The sequence below is a fragment of the Apteryx mantelli genome, chromosome 24 (assembly GCF_036417845.1).
Source record: "Apteryx mantelli isolate bAptMan1 chromosome 24, bAptMan1.hap1, whole genome shotgun sequence".
In the NCBI taxonomy this organism is placed as follows: Eukaryota; Metazoa; Chordata; class Aves; order Apterygiformes; family Apterygidae; genus Apteryx; species Apteryx mantelli.
The window spans coordinates 4,413,738-4,428,647 of NC_090001.1; the positions used below are offsets into that span (position 1 = coordinate 4,413,738).

The 14,910-nt window shown below is 53.5% G+C and overlaps 1 pseudogene; it reads right to left on the reverse strand.

Annotated features, from left to right (window-relative positions):
- Nucleotides 1-13,279: 13,279 nt before the first annotated feature.
- On the reverse strand, nucleotides 13,280-14,181 carry LOC136994110 (olfactory receptor 14J1-like; annotated as a pseudogene).
- Between the last annotated feature and the right edge of the window lie 729 nt (nucleotides 14,182-14,910).

Genomic DNA, 14,910 nt, shown 5'->3' on the forward strand with positions numbered 1-14,910 from the left:
TGGGATAGAGAAGGAGCTGCCAGCAGGGAGAGTTCCAGGCAGCGAGATGGGCAGGGAATGAGAGGGAACTGCAAAGAGAATCAGCATGGGAGGAAGGATTTGGGCAAGTCATGGTCAGTCCCTCTGATGCAGACACCTTCCTCTGAGCCAGTCCCCTGTGTCTCTGCTGAGGAGCAGATGGTAAATTGGTGTGAGGAGAGGGTCTATCGCATTGGAACGGAGACATCCAGAAAGGGTCGGGCACCCGCTGCCTTCACGTGAGAGTTTCCCTGCCTTGCTAGAATGGGAGCTGGTGTGGCTGCTTCAGATACAAACACCTGTGTTCAGGAGGGCAAGGCTGGGGGAGATGAATCCCTCACATGGATCTTCCCTTTCCAAGACAGCTGGCAGGAGAGCTTGTCAGAGTCCAATCCTCCCTCACCAGGTTCTTTTAGCTATTCCACACATGGACGGTGTAATGTTTAATATTAAAACTTACTTCTTTGAAGATATTGGATGTTACACAGGATTTTTGATTTAGCAGAGTGACACAGCAATATCCTGAAATCACAATACAAGTGTGAGTTACACTTAGCAAAATAGAGCAATTGCAGTATCAGTTCAATCACAATACCAGTGTGATCCCCAGTACTGGTCTCTATCCTGTGCTCACCATAACAACACTGGGCATCCCCAGTCGCCAGGAAGGAAGACATGGGATGAAACCAGCTCAGTCACATTGCTCTCTTCCAAGTTCTTTTGCTAGTTGTTCAGTTTTTATACTCCGTGGTGGGCTGAGCCACGAATACACTCCCCCCCATGCTGGTCTGGCTAACTGAGGGAGACATTCACACTCTTTTGATGGACTCAGGGGAAAACATTGACACCAGCTGATCCACTCAGTTGGGGTGTAGTCACTTGATCCACTCAACTGACATAGCTGTTTATCTAAAACCAAGGTTACCCTCCAGTCATGGTCCCCTTTGCATTGAGATAAAGTCAGCTTTCTGTGCAACAGCTGTGGTCAGTGACACCCTACCTTATCCCCTGAGCTTCATGGGCACATCCCCCTTGCCCATCTCCCCTGAGCCTTCTTCCATTGTAGGGGTTTATTGGTTGGTCCAAGTGCTATATTCCTCTCTCCTTCTGGTAAACAGAGACTATTCCCACTGGGCCACCAAACTGAGTGTCCTTAGCTCAGCTCATGGAGCCCAACCCCCTCCTTTCCCCACCAAAGAACTGGAAATGTTTGTCCCCTTCCTCCATTTACACCCCTCAGCAGAGCAGCACTGACTCCTCTGGAAATCGTTAGCAGAGGCCCCTGCTCTGCATGGCACACTCAGCCAGCACAAAGCGGAGCTCGAGCCAGGGAGCTGAACGAAGGTAAAGGAGAGAGGCAAAGTGGGAGGTTCTGTGAGGAAGGCAAAGGGTTTGTCTTGCAGAAGACTGCTCTAATTTGTCCCTGTCTTTTCCTCCTTGGACAGGCCCCCATGCCCAGCGTCAGCAAATGTCCAACAGCAGCTCCTTCAATGAGTTCCTCCTCCAGGCATTTGCAGATACGCGGCAGCTGCAGCTCTTGCACTTCTGGCTCTTCCTGGGCATCTACCTGGCTGCCCTCCTGGGCAATGGCCTCATCATCACAGCCGTAGCCTGCGACCACCGCCTCCACACCCCCATGTACTTCTTCCTCCTCAATCTCTCCCTCCTCGACCTTGGCACCATTTCTGTCACTGTCCCCAAATCCATGGCCAATTCCCTGAGCAGCACCAGGGCCATTTCCTACTGGGGATGTGCTGCACAGGTGTTTCATTTTTACTTTCTCATCTCAACTGAGTATTTTGTTCTCACTGTCATGGCCTATGACCGCTATGTGGCCATCTGCAAACCCCTGCACTATGGGACCATCATGAGCAGCAGAGCTTGTGTCAAAATGGCAGCAGCTGCCTGGGCCAGTGGTTTTCTCAATACTCTCCTGCACACTGCTAACACATTTTCCATACCAGTGTGCCAAGGCAATGTTGTGGAGCAGTTCTTCTGTGAAATTCCCCAGATCCTCAAGCTCTCCTGCTCAGACACCTACCTTAGGGAAGTTGGGGCTCTTGTGCTTACTCTTTGTTTAGTCTTTGGGTGTTTCATCTTCATTGTGCTGTCCTATGTGCAGATCTTCACAGTTGTGCTGAGGATCCCCTCTGAGCAGGGCCGGCACAAAGCCTTCTCCATGTGCCTGCCTCACCTGGCCGTGGTCTCCCTTTTTGTCAGCACAGTCATGCTTGCCTACCTGAAGCCCCCTTCCCTCTCCTCCCCAGCTTTGGATCTGGTGGTGGCTGTTCTTTATGTAGTGGTGCCTCCAACAGTGAACCCTCTCATCTACAGCATGAGGAACAAGGAGCTCAAGGACACACTAAAGAAACTGGTTCAACTGGTACTACTTCAGCAGCAATAAGATGCCCATCTCTCCTCACAAGGGATTTCCAATTTACCTCGGGCAACTCTTCTGCTTTGGGCATTCTGTCTGTGATAATTCTGTTTGTAAATGCTTGAATTCATCCCTCTTCTCCAGCAGCACAAACCTTGTCTGTTTGCCCTGTCCGTCTGACCTGGAAGCCTTCCGTAAATCTGTGTAGCACTGTGTCCGGGCAGGCTTCCCATCCAGCATGTCTGCAATAAAAGGGAATTTCCTGAGGACAGTGCCTGAAGGTTGGGCTCTTCTTCCCAAGCTGGAGCCAAGAATGTGCTCAGGGAGTTGCACCCGAAAAGGGCCTTTGCTGTGCTTGGGTTTTCCATGGGCTAAGGGGCATGAGCTCACAGGGTGATGTGTTTGGGCAGGAGGGCTGAAGTCAGCTGTAACTTGTGGGTGCCCAGTGTCCCTGGAGCAGGTGAGTGGTCAAGTGGTGTCTGCTGGGGACTGTCTGCCATATTACAGGGCTGGTGAGAGATGTCCATGCTTCTGGAAGGGAATATGGAGCCACCCCGAGAGCACAGGGGATCTCCTGGGACAGCATGTGCCTGGGATGGGCAGTGAGTGGAGACTCCCAAACCCAAGTGGAGTCACCCAAAGGTAAAGGGCTAAACCGAAGAATGCACTGAATGAGAGCTCAGAAATCTCAGGAGAAGCAGTGGGGACCCAGCAGGCACAGGGAAGGGAGTGTCCCTCCCCACCCTCAGCCTGGGCTGCTCTGCTGGGTGGGCTGGGGAGAGGGCAGGAGAGGTGGGGAGAACTGGGGAGGGGCTGAGATGGGCTGGAAAGTGCCTGGGAGAGGCAAAATGCCAGCAGGCAGCTCCTGTGTGTGAACAGCAGCGTGGGAGCACCCACCAGTGTGCTTGCAGGCAAATGGAGGTCTCCTGGGAAAGGCACCAGGACATGGAGGGTGCAGAAGAGAAGAGCCCAGGGTGATCCCTGTGTTGCATGGACACACTGGGGAAGCTGCCCGAAGGCCATCGTCCTGGACCAGCCCCTCACATGGCCCCTTTCCACTGCTGGCTGCTCATCCCAGCTGTGGGGTGGTGCATGGCCAGCTCCATCCTCCTGCAGGTCTCCATATCCCGATGGAGGGGAAAAGGCCAGCCTTGCATGGTCACTCTTCTGCACCAGACCCCAGCAGATCTGGGAGCACGGCTGTCTGCTAACAGCCGTGGGGGGTCCACCTGGACTGGGCAGGGGCCGGGTGCTTGGATCCCCCAGACTCTGGGGGATCATTTCATAATCATTGAATAATACTCCAGCCCTTTCCATGTGCGAGGTCTCTGGTTCCATCTCCAGCTGAGTTCTGGCTTTCCTCACTCCATCCCTGTGTGCACGGACAAGGTCTAAATGCTCCCCCTGGGCAGCCTGTCCCCCTTCCACCCTCTGTGTACTCCATCCTGGCACCCTCAGCATGGGTGGTGCTGCTGCCAGGGCAGAAGTGCAAGATCACCTGGGGCAGCTCCTCAGGGAGATCCCCAGGGAAAAGCTGTGCCCAACCCTGCCCTTATGCCCAGCCCCAATGAGGCAGAGGGGATCTGCCCTCTCCCAAGTCACCCTGGTGGTGCACTGGACAGCTGATGTCTTTGTGGCCAGCCAGGCTCCAGGTTCAGGCTGGATGCCAGCTTGAGGGCAGGAGCACTGGGATTTTCATGGGCTTCCAGTGGTGAAGGCAAGTGGGCACAAGTGCAAGTGCAAAGGCTGGGGGTGGAAAAGGCAGTGTGGGGCTGGTGAAGTCCTCCCTCTGCTCCCCATGGGGAGGAGAGTCCCCAGGCAATGCTCAGCCCCACTTTGTCCAGCGGGAGGGGAGCACAGGGCAGGGTGGAAGAGGCAGATGGAGCCTCTCGGGATGCCAGAGGGAGTTTTCCAAAGGCCAGCGCTGAGCCAAGGACCTTTGCATCTCACCCCTGATGCTGCCCCAGCCAGGCTTGCTCTGCCCTGCCTGAGGAGCTCTCATCCCTGTGCCAGCCATGCTGGAGCAGAGGCCAAGGAGGTGGAGGTGCCTCAGGCCAAGCTGTACCAGCCCTGGGGAGCTGGCCCCAAGGACAGGGCACGCCAAGCCCCTCCTCACATGCCCCATGCTGCTGGGAGGGCAGCACAGGGACAGGGGAACAGCCTGTTCCTGCCTGGCAGCCCTGCAGAAGCTTTTGCAAGGGAAGCAAAGGTGACAGCCGCTTTGCTGCAGCAGCACTGGCTGTGCCCCCTCCATGCGGCCTCTGCCACATCCCTGCTCCCCCCTGCCCCTGCCTGGCCTGCTGCCCCCTTGCTCCCATCCCCTGGCCCCTCTCCTGGCACCGTGGGAACCAGCTCTGCAAGCAGGAGCTACCTGGCCCCAGACCATCCCCACCTCTCCTCATATTGGGGATCCAGCCCCAGCCATGCAGCAGGACGCTAGCTCAGAGGCAGAGGAGGACGAGGGAGAGTGGGGCTGGACAAGGGCTCTGCCCCTCGCTCGCCAGAAATTCAGCCTGCAGAAAAGACAGAGCCTGTCTGTGTGCTTGGGGGTCTTCCCATTCATGGAGTCACAGAGGAGTTTCAGTGGGAAGGGCCCTCTGGAGGTCTCTAGTCCAACCTGCTGCACAAAGTAGGGCTGCTTGGAGCCCTACAGTCTTCTCTGGAGATCGCTGGACTGCGCCTGACTCCGGTTACCATCCCCAAACCTCCTCTGCTCCTCTTCTCTGGGCACTGCAGGCTGGCACCTCTCGTCGGTGGGGCACTGCCCTACCTGCCTTGCCAGCACCCTTGGCTCCTGACTCCCCTTCCCACATGGAGCAGCCCCACTCTTGCTGCTCCCGACAACATCTTCTTTGTAGCAGGAACCCAGAGGCAAATGGTGCTTAAACACTTGAGCTGGGATACAGAAACACTTGCTCTCGTAACTGTGCATCATCAAATCAGACCCCAAGTGGCTGCCCTCACTTTTTCATGCAGCTGTTTGTCCATGGGCACTGTTACGTGGGTAGGGGCTGAAATCTGAAGCCCTCCTTACACCTTTGACTTGGCTTTCAGGCTGGAGTTGCTGTGGGGATATGCGGTCACCTTTTGTACCTACAACCTTCTCTGGGATATGCTCAGATCCCAGCTTCCCTTGCCAAGGCTTTCTTGCCTGTAGTGAGGGGGCAGGTCTGAGGCAGAGATGGGGAGTCAGGTCAGCAGGACGGGGACAGGGTCAGGTCAGCACCCGAGAGGTGCAGGGCCAGGCACAGGCATGTCCACAGCATAAGTCAGGGCAGGCTTCAGGACAAATGGAGCAGCTCTCCAGCAAAGGGGAGGAGGCCCCACAATGAGGCCGGTCACTCTCTGTCTCCCCTGCTCTTGTGTCCAGCAGATCCCCTCCCTCTCTGCCTGCATTTCCACTGGCACTGCTCACCAAGATATGAGCCCTGGATCCAGCCCTTGCTCCCTAAGAGATCACTCTGGCACTCTGAGCTCGTCCTATGGAGCCCACAGAGTTCACAAGCAGAGCAGAGGCCCTTTTGTGGTGCAGTTCCCTGGGTGTATTTTCAGCTCCATCTTTGAAGAAAGGCCTGAGTTCAGGCATGTCACAGGGCAGATCTCCTTTTATTATGGAAATGTTATTCTGGAGGCCAGTGCTGGCAGAAAGGTGCCCAATGCCTGGTTCTCTTGGTGCTCACAGGAATGCACCACCACCACATTACGACAGTGCTTAGGCCATATACAAACCTCAGAGCACAGCAGGCCAGTGTGGACATGAGGAAAGGAAGCCCTGAAGAAAGAAAGTCCTGCTACCATTGGCAGACGTGTCTCCAGGAGGGCTGCAGCCCCCATGCAAAGGCTGCAGTGAGGAAATGTGGGCTGTGGTAGTGGGGGGGATGGTCCTGAGGAGCAGAGGGTCTGTCCCCACAGGCTGCGTCCAGACTGCCCTGCTGCATCCAGACCCTCCACTCCCGCTCCACTGTGAACGATGGCAGCACGGTATGGGGAAGGGACCAGCCCATGCAGGGGCTCTCAGAAGAGGTGTGTGAGATCGCACCCTGACTTTGGCCAAGGAAGCTGAACTCTCCTAATGGACACAGGACCCATCGTCTCACCCCACCTGTACTCACCTGAGCTCCCTTGGTGTCAGTGCCAAGAAAGACACTGCAAAGGGAAACTCTGCTCATTGCACTGGGGGAAAAAGAAGAGAGGCAGAAAGATCTGGGCAGCACATCCCCAGTAGGAAATGGTCCTGGTGTCCCACTGGGAATTAGCCATGAATTTGGGGACAGTGACAGAGATGGAGTGAGGGTCGAGGACGGAGATGTTGAGGAGGAAGAATTACATGGGGGTGTGGAGGCGGTGGTCGCAGGCTACGGCTGTGATGATGAGGCCATTGCCCAGGAGGGCAGCCAGGTAGAGGTCCAGGAAGAACGCAAAGTGCAAGAGCTGCAGCTGCTGTGTGCCTGCGAATGCCTGGAGGAGGAACTCATTCAGGGAGCTGCTATTGGACATTTGCTCCCTCCTGGCTGAGGAAACTGTCTGAGGAAGAAGAGTCATTGACAAGTTAGGACAGACTTCTCTGCGGAAAATTTTCACATAACCTCCCCCAAACACACACACATTACCTCTCCCCATCTCAGCACCACTGTCATTGAGCTCCATGGCTGGAGCTCTGGTCTGTGCTGGCTGAGGTTGCTGTGAGGAGCAGGGGCCTCTGCCCGTGGGCTCCAGAGGAGTCAGCCCTGACCTACAGCACTGCATACATGGGAGCAGGGGTGATTCAACTTCTATATTCACCTTTTGAATCAGATTTAATCCACTGCTCATGTAGAAGGGCTTTCAGCATCTTCTCTCCCAGTTCTAAACAATGGGAGTTCATTAAGAGTTTTAAGGATTTGTTTGTTTTGTTTTCTTTTCTTTTCTTTTCTTTTCTTTTCTGTTAGGTGCCCTTCTCACACCCGAGGAGGATTCTTGGAGACAGAAATCCTCAGCACTGCTACTGCACTCAGAGTGACCAGCTGTGGTTCCTGAGAGGCAAAAGGATTCAGCATGGCTTTAGTGCAGAGTGAGCAGAGCTGGTCTGCCCATCTGTCTTCTTCCCAGCTGCCCTGTGCTCACACTGCAGAGGTGGAGGACAATTGCACTCATGTTACCCTAAAAAGAAATGACACCACAGAGGAATCCAGTTCCAAAGCGCAGAGCAACCAACCCAGCACCCTTTCCCTGAGCATCTGAGGGACATCTCAGCACTCCCCTTCTAACCAGGAGCACCTTGGACTCATTCCAGTTGCCCACATGCAGCCTGCCAGCAGCATTTCCATGGCCTCAGTATCTAGGAAGTTCTCCATGGGGCACCTAGATAACACCAAGATGCAATGGGGGATCTGTGCCCTTCTGGAGGGCAGAGTGCAGCCCAGCTGGACACCCCAAGGAAACAGTGGAATGTCCTAAGAGGGGCTGTCCTGAAGAGAGAGTTGGCTCATTCCCAGCCCCCCACACTGCATTGCCCACAGCCCCACGCGTTAGAGGGGTGCTTGGGCACCTCAGTGTCAAGGACACATCTGCATGGCAGGACCCACAGGGTGAGTGTCTGAACTGCATCGGAAACCCCCCTGCCCAGAGAGGCCAAGGGCAAGGACAAGGGCAGCATGGACAGGTGGGTACCGGAGAGCAATCCCATGATATTTCTGCTGAGGGAGGGAAGCAGAGGGAGCTGTGCCATAGCTGAGGCTCTGCAGCCCAAATATCTGCAAATGTCTTCAGCCTGGGGCACAGGCAGGAGCAGGTGGAGATGCACAAGCTTTCACAATGCTGCCAGATGGCTGGAATAACAGAAATGTGTTGGAATCGCTCACACCACTGGAGGGCTGTGATGGCAGGCTACAAGCTCTTCAGGAGAGATTGGCATGGAAGATGAGGCAGGAGGATGCCTTTTGTGTGAAGGGGCAGCTCAGATGTATGGAGGTCTTCCCTGGGATGGACCAGGGGCTGGGTGAGCGCTTGTGGGTGAGCGTGACTTTCACACCACTCAGTTAGGCTGAGGAGGTGGATGCATCTCCTTGAATCAACGTGAGGAAGCCTGTGGATCACAGGGCCTGCTTCTTATGCAGGGAATTTCATGCCCCTGTCACAGCAGAGTGCAAGCAGTGCAGGAGGTTTCTGGAGGGTGTCAGGACATTGAGAGGGCTGACCACTCTGACAATAGGGCTCTTCTTTGAAAGGTTGTGGAGATCGGGGGAGGTGCCAATGATGAGAAAAAGGAAGATGTTGTGGCCATCTGCCTAAAAGGCCACAAGGACAACGCGGGGAGCTGCAGGCCATTCTGCCTCACTTGAGTGAGGAGTGTGTCATGGAGCGATTCATCTTGGATCACCTTTCTGGGCACATGAAGGAGAAGAAGGTGACTCGGAACAGTCCACATAGATTAAGTGAAGGGAAATCATTCCTGACCAACCTGATTGCCTTCTCTGATGAAAGACCTGTCTTGTGGAGGAGCGTAGAGTAGTGGAGGTCCCTTACCATGATTTTAAGCAAAGTGTTTGACACTGTCTCCCACAATATTCTTGTATACAAGAAAGGCGTTGTGATAGGCTGGGTAGACACCCAGATGGCTAAAAAGCTGGCTGGATGATCGAGCTCAGAGGGTTTTTAGGAAGGGGTCATTCTTTCCCTGGAAGTTGCTGACAAGTGGAGTATGCAGGGGTCTCTACTGCCACCTGACCTGTCTAAGAGGTTCATCAGTGACCTGGAGGAGGCAACTCTCATCACATTTGAGATGACACCTCATCAGGCAGAGCAGTCACATGCTTGAGGGCTGCCATTTGGAGGGACCTCAGCAGGGAGGAGGAATGGGCTGTCAGGATTCTCGTGAAATTCAAGCAGGACAAATGCCAGGTCCTGCACCTCGCATAGACCCACACCCTGAAGAGATACAGGCTGGGGAGTCCCTGGCTGGGCAGCAGCTCAGTGGAAAAGCACCTGGGAGACTTTGTGGGCAGGGAGCTGACCGTGAGTCAGTAGTGTTCCCTGGCAGCCAAGGAGGCCACAGCATCCTGGCCTGCATGAACCAGAACAAAGGCAGGAGATGGAGGGAAGTGATTATCCCCCTCTATTCTGCCTCTTTAGAGCACACCTAGATACTGCATCCATTTGGGGGCCCTGTAGAAGAGCACTGCTGATCACTCTGAGTGATTTCAGTTGCAGGCCCCCAAGGTGATTGGGGGCTGGAGTACTTGTCCTGTGAGGAGAGGCTGAGGGAACAAGTTTGTTCAGCCTGGAGCAGGAAAGGCTTTTGGAGTGACTCGTAGCAGCTTCCCAGCTCAAGGTTGCCACCCATAGTGAACCAGATTATTACAGGGATCCATGGCAGGAGAAGGAGTGGAAATGGTTAAAAGTGAAAATTGGAGAGCAGGGAGAAAAATCAGTGAGGATAATGAAGCATTTGAAGAGGTTATGGACTCTCTGTTCTTGGAGGCTTTCAGGACGCTGTTGGACAAAGCCGGAGGAACTTGTTGTGACTTCCGTGTTGATCCGGATGTGAGCAGGAGGTCAGACCTCCCAAAGTCCCTTCCAACTGAAATGGATCGGTGATTCTGGCATCTCTGGTGATAGCTACTGCCATTCTTGCACTCCAGAATTCCTTTTTTGCATGTTGGTTAGCACCACACATGGCATCCCCAGAGCCAGCCCCTCCTAGCGGTGTGAGGTTGCCTTTTGGGCCTGAAAGGTTTTCAGCTCAAGGTTTAATGATGAAGGACTGCTTGTCCAGAATGGGCCCTCCTCATCGTCTACACCACCCGTTCTCTACAACACGACACCCAATGAGTGTGATGCATGCAGAAAGTCATGGCATGAGGGTGATTGCACTCTAACAGGCCTAAGGTCCTTTGCAGATCCAGTAAAACCCAGAAGGACTGGGAGGGCCTTCAACATCCTAGGCACACATTTGTAAGGTCAGCTTTGTGACTGTGGGAGGTTGAGGGAGCTGGACTGGTTCAGCAGGGAGAAGAGGATGCTTTGGGCAGAACGAATAACAGCCTGCCCATCCCTACCAGGAGGTCATCAAGAAGACGGAGCCAGGCTCTTCACCATTGTGCACCATGGGAGGATGAGGCCCAGAGGGCATGAGCTGAAGGAAGAGAGGTTCAGGCTGGGGATAAGGGCCAACGTTTTACCCATGCAAACAGTGAAGCACTGGGGCAGGTTGCCCAGAGGGTTTGTGCCATCTCCATCCTCAGAGGTTTTCAAGACCTAAATGACTGAAGGCCTCAGCAAGGTGGTTGGAGCTGATAGCTGAGCCTGCTGTGAGAAGGAGGTAGGGCTAGAGACAGCCTGAGGTCCCTTCCAGCCTGAAGCATTTGGCATTTCCTTCCACCCCGGGTCTTCTCCTGTTGACCTTAGGCAAAATATTCCTCTTACTGTCTTGTGCTGCTCTGGTCAGAGGATTTCAGATTCAGGGCTGCTTGGCAGGTACCCCCACATAGCCCTGGGTTTTCATTGGCTTCACCTTTCATTGCATTTCCCCCTCTTTGCCACCTTACAAGCTCTTCTCCTTTACCACCCTGATCTCCTCCCATGCAGTCAGACCACCTCTCTTTACCCTATCCCCATTGACCCTGCTTTTGCTGCCTTTGTACCTTCCTTTGCCTTCTCCGAGATGGTTGCCATGCTCATTTCCACCATTGCCAGCACTTCCTTTACAATGCTACCCCCTTTATTATCTGTAGCGTCCTGCAGGTCGTCATGCTGGCATCCCGTGGGAGGCCTGACAAGATGGGATGAGGCATCTGCACGCACACATTCAGAGCTGACAGAAAGGAGCTTGAGTGGAGAGGGAGCTGCAGAAGCTTGGAGATGAGGCCAAGAGAAGCCTGCTGAAGTTGTGCAAGGGGAAGTGGCAGGTGCTGCCTTGGGGGAGTGACCCTGAGGAGAAGGACCTGGACATTAGGAGGGATGCCATATGAGCCTGTGGTGCGTGCTCACCACAGATGAGGCCAGCTGCATACGGGGCTGCATTAGGAAGCGTCTGGCCACCCAGACAAGGACAGTTCCTATCCCCCGTCGACTCAGCACTGGTGTGGCCACATCTGGAATCATGTGTGCCAGTGTGGGATGCCCAGTGCTGGAGGAATGGGGAGGACGTGGAGAGGGTCCAGAGGAGATCTGCCAAGATGGGGCTTGTTGCCTGCAGCACATGACCTGTAGAGGGAGGCTGAGGGACCTGGGCTATATTATCCTGGTGAAGTGGAGGCAAAGGGCAGGAGAGGCCTTGTTTCCTCCTCCTGCCTCCCAGGGAGTGCCTGGAAGGTGCCATCTCATTGTCCCTAACTCAGCGTGGCACCCTCCCACCCTCACACTGCCCCCCACAGAGAGGCCTGAGCAAAGTGTGAGGCAAGGGATCACCCTACCCAGGGGCTGGGTGTCAGTGCCTGGCCATGTTGTATGATAAAACACATCAAGGTTGACTTGGCATCAGAGCCACCTGCACATTTCCTTTGCCTACCTGCAATCAGGGCCTCCAACTTCCTGCTCTAATCAGCCCCCAGGGAGGCTCTGTGAGTAATGGCCCTCAGGGGGACCCATTAATGCTCCTCGAGGCTTTGCGACTGGCTTCTGAATTCAACTTCTTGAGAGGTTTGTTCAGTCTCCTCGCAGAATCCAACATTCATGGACTCAGCACCTAATACACCCAAGGGTCATTAAAATGCTAAAAGTCCTAACAAGCCCTGTCTATCCCCATAATTTCCTTCAGTCCTCGTGTAGCTAATTGGAGAGGTTTCAGGAGTGTCTTTACAAGAGGAAGATTTCAATGAGCACCTAAAAAAAAGAGAGAAAGGATTTCTGCTGGTAACGTTTTCTTTACTTTTCAGCTTACAGAATAAGTGATAGCCACATTCTCCAACTCATAGGGACTCAGAGGGTCTCCTAAGGAATCGTGATGTGTGAGAAAAGCAGCATTTCTGACAGGAGACATGTACGAACAGCCTTGCTCCTCACCTCCCCAGCCCTGCCATTTCTCTCATCAGCCACTGGGGATATACCTCACTCTGGTTAAAATCGAAGCTTTCTTCCACTCACGTCTGTAGCTGAATGCTACAGCCTCTATGCACCAATTCCCACCTGCTTTCCTTTGAGAACTAGCTGCAAATAGACACAGGAGGCTTTTTCTTTATTGGGATCCAGCAAAAGTAAAAGATGATGGAGTTGAATGAAAATCAAAATAAACTCCTAAACTGTGTTTCAAGTCCAGGCTGCCTCCAGGGAGGTGCACTTTCCACAAGGGACAGCCTTAGGAGAAATATTTTAGAGAGATTGATAGGAAAGGATAGAGGAAAAACCCAGTTAAGGCATTGTCTAAAGAGACAACTAGCCTCCTGAAAGATGAGGCAAGCTTTACACTCCCCGAACATCAGAGCAGCACCTAGAGAGAGCAGAGGTGTCTGAATGAATAAAGAGAAAGGAGAGAAGGAAAAGTGGAAAACAAGGGAAAGTGCCTATGTCCAGATAGTCTGCTGCAAAGATGACTTCAGAAATGATCGGTTTAATCAGGATGTGGGGAAATATGTGAAAGCTTACTGAGATTAAGTCCATAGCATAACAGACAAAGCAGTGGTACACCAGCCTGAGGGGTAGATGAAAATTTCTTCTCCTGAGATTCACAACCTCCCTGACAATTTCCATTATTTCATCATGGGAAAACATGGACATGTTTATTACAATGAGTCAGTCTCCAAATCCAATCCCCACTGACTAATCAACTTGGCAGACAGGGTTTGTGCCTCTGGAGAAGTGGGATGAATTCAAGAATTTGTGTACAAATGACGATCACAGGCAGAATGCCCAAAGCATAAGAGTTGACCGAGGTAAATGGGAAATCCCTTGTGAGGAGAGATGGGCAGCTCATTGCTGCTGAAGTAGTAGCAGTTGAACCAGTTTCTTCAGGGCGTCCTTGAGCTCCTTGTTCCTCATGCTGTAGATGAGAGGGTTCACTGTTGGAGGCACCACTGCGTACAGAACAGACACCACCAGATCCAGAGCTGGGGAGGAGAGGGAGGGGGCTTCAGGTAGGCAAAGAAGCCAGTGCTGATAAACGTGGAGACCACGGCCAGGTGAGGCAGGCACATGGAGAAGGCTTTGTGCCGGCGCTGCTCAGAAGGGATCCTCAGCACAACTGTGAAGATCTGCACATAGGACAGCACAATGAAAATGAAACACCCGAAGACTAAACAAATAGTAACCACAAGAGCCCCAAGTTCCCTGAGGTAGGTGTCTGAGCAGGAGAGCTTGAGGATCTGGGGAATTTCACAGAAGAACTGCTCCACAACATTGCCTTGGCAGAGTGGTATGGAAAATGTGATAGAAGTATGCAGGAGACCATGGAGAAAACCAGTGCTCCAGGCAGCTGCTGCCATCTTGACACAAGCTCTGCTGCCCATGATGGTGCCATAGTGCAGGGGTCTGCAGATGGCCACATAGCGGTCATAGGCCATGACAGTGAGAATAGAATACTCAGTTGCTAAGAGAAAGGTAAAATGAAACACCTGTGCAGCACATTACCAGTAGGAAATGGCTCTGGTGTCCCACAGGGAATTGGCCATGGATTTGGGGACAGTGACAGAAATGGTGCCAAGGTCGAGGAGGGAGAGATTGAGGAGGAAGAAGTACATGGGGGTGTGGAGGCGGTGGTCGCAGGCTACGGCTGTGATGATGAGGCCATTGCCCAGGAGGGCAGCCAGGTAGATGCCCAGGAAGAGCCAGAAGTGCAAGAGCTGCAGCTGCCGCGTATCTGCAAATGCCTGGAGGAGGAACTCATTGAAGGAGCTGCTGTTGGACATTTGCTGACGCTGGGCATGGGGGCCTGTCCAAGGAGGAAAAGACAGGGACAAATTAGAGCAGTCTTCTGCGAGACAAACCCTTTGCCTTCCTCACAGAACCTCCCACTTTGCCTCTCTCCTTTACCTTCGTTCAGCTCCCTGGCTCGAGCTCCGCTTTGTGCTGGCTGAGTGTGCCATGCAGAGCAGGGGCCTCTGCTAACGATTTCCAGAGGAGTCAGTGCTGCTCTGCTGGGGGGTGTAAATGGAGGAAGGGGACAAACATTTCCAGTTCTTTGGTGGGGACATGAGGGGGTTTGGGCTCCATGAGCTGAGCTAAGGAGACTCATTCTGGTGACCCAGTGGGAATAGTCTCTGTTTACCAGAAGGAGAGAGGAATATAGCACTTGGACCAACCACAAAACCCCTACAATGGAAGAAGGCTCAGGGGAGATGGGCAAGGGGCATGTGCCCATGAAGCTCAGGGGATAAGGTAGGGTGTCACTGACCACAGCTGTTGCACAGAAAGCTGACTTTATCTCAACGCAAAGGGGGCCATGACTGGAGGGTAACCTTGGTTTTAGATAAACAGCTATGTCAGTTGAGTGGCTCAAGTGACTACACCCCAACTGAGTGGATCAGCTGGTGTCAATGTTTTCCCCTGAGTCCTTCAAAAGAGTGTGAATGTCTCCCTCAGTTAGCCAGACCAGCATGGGGGGG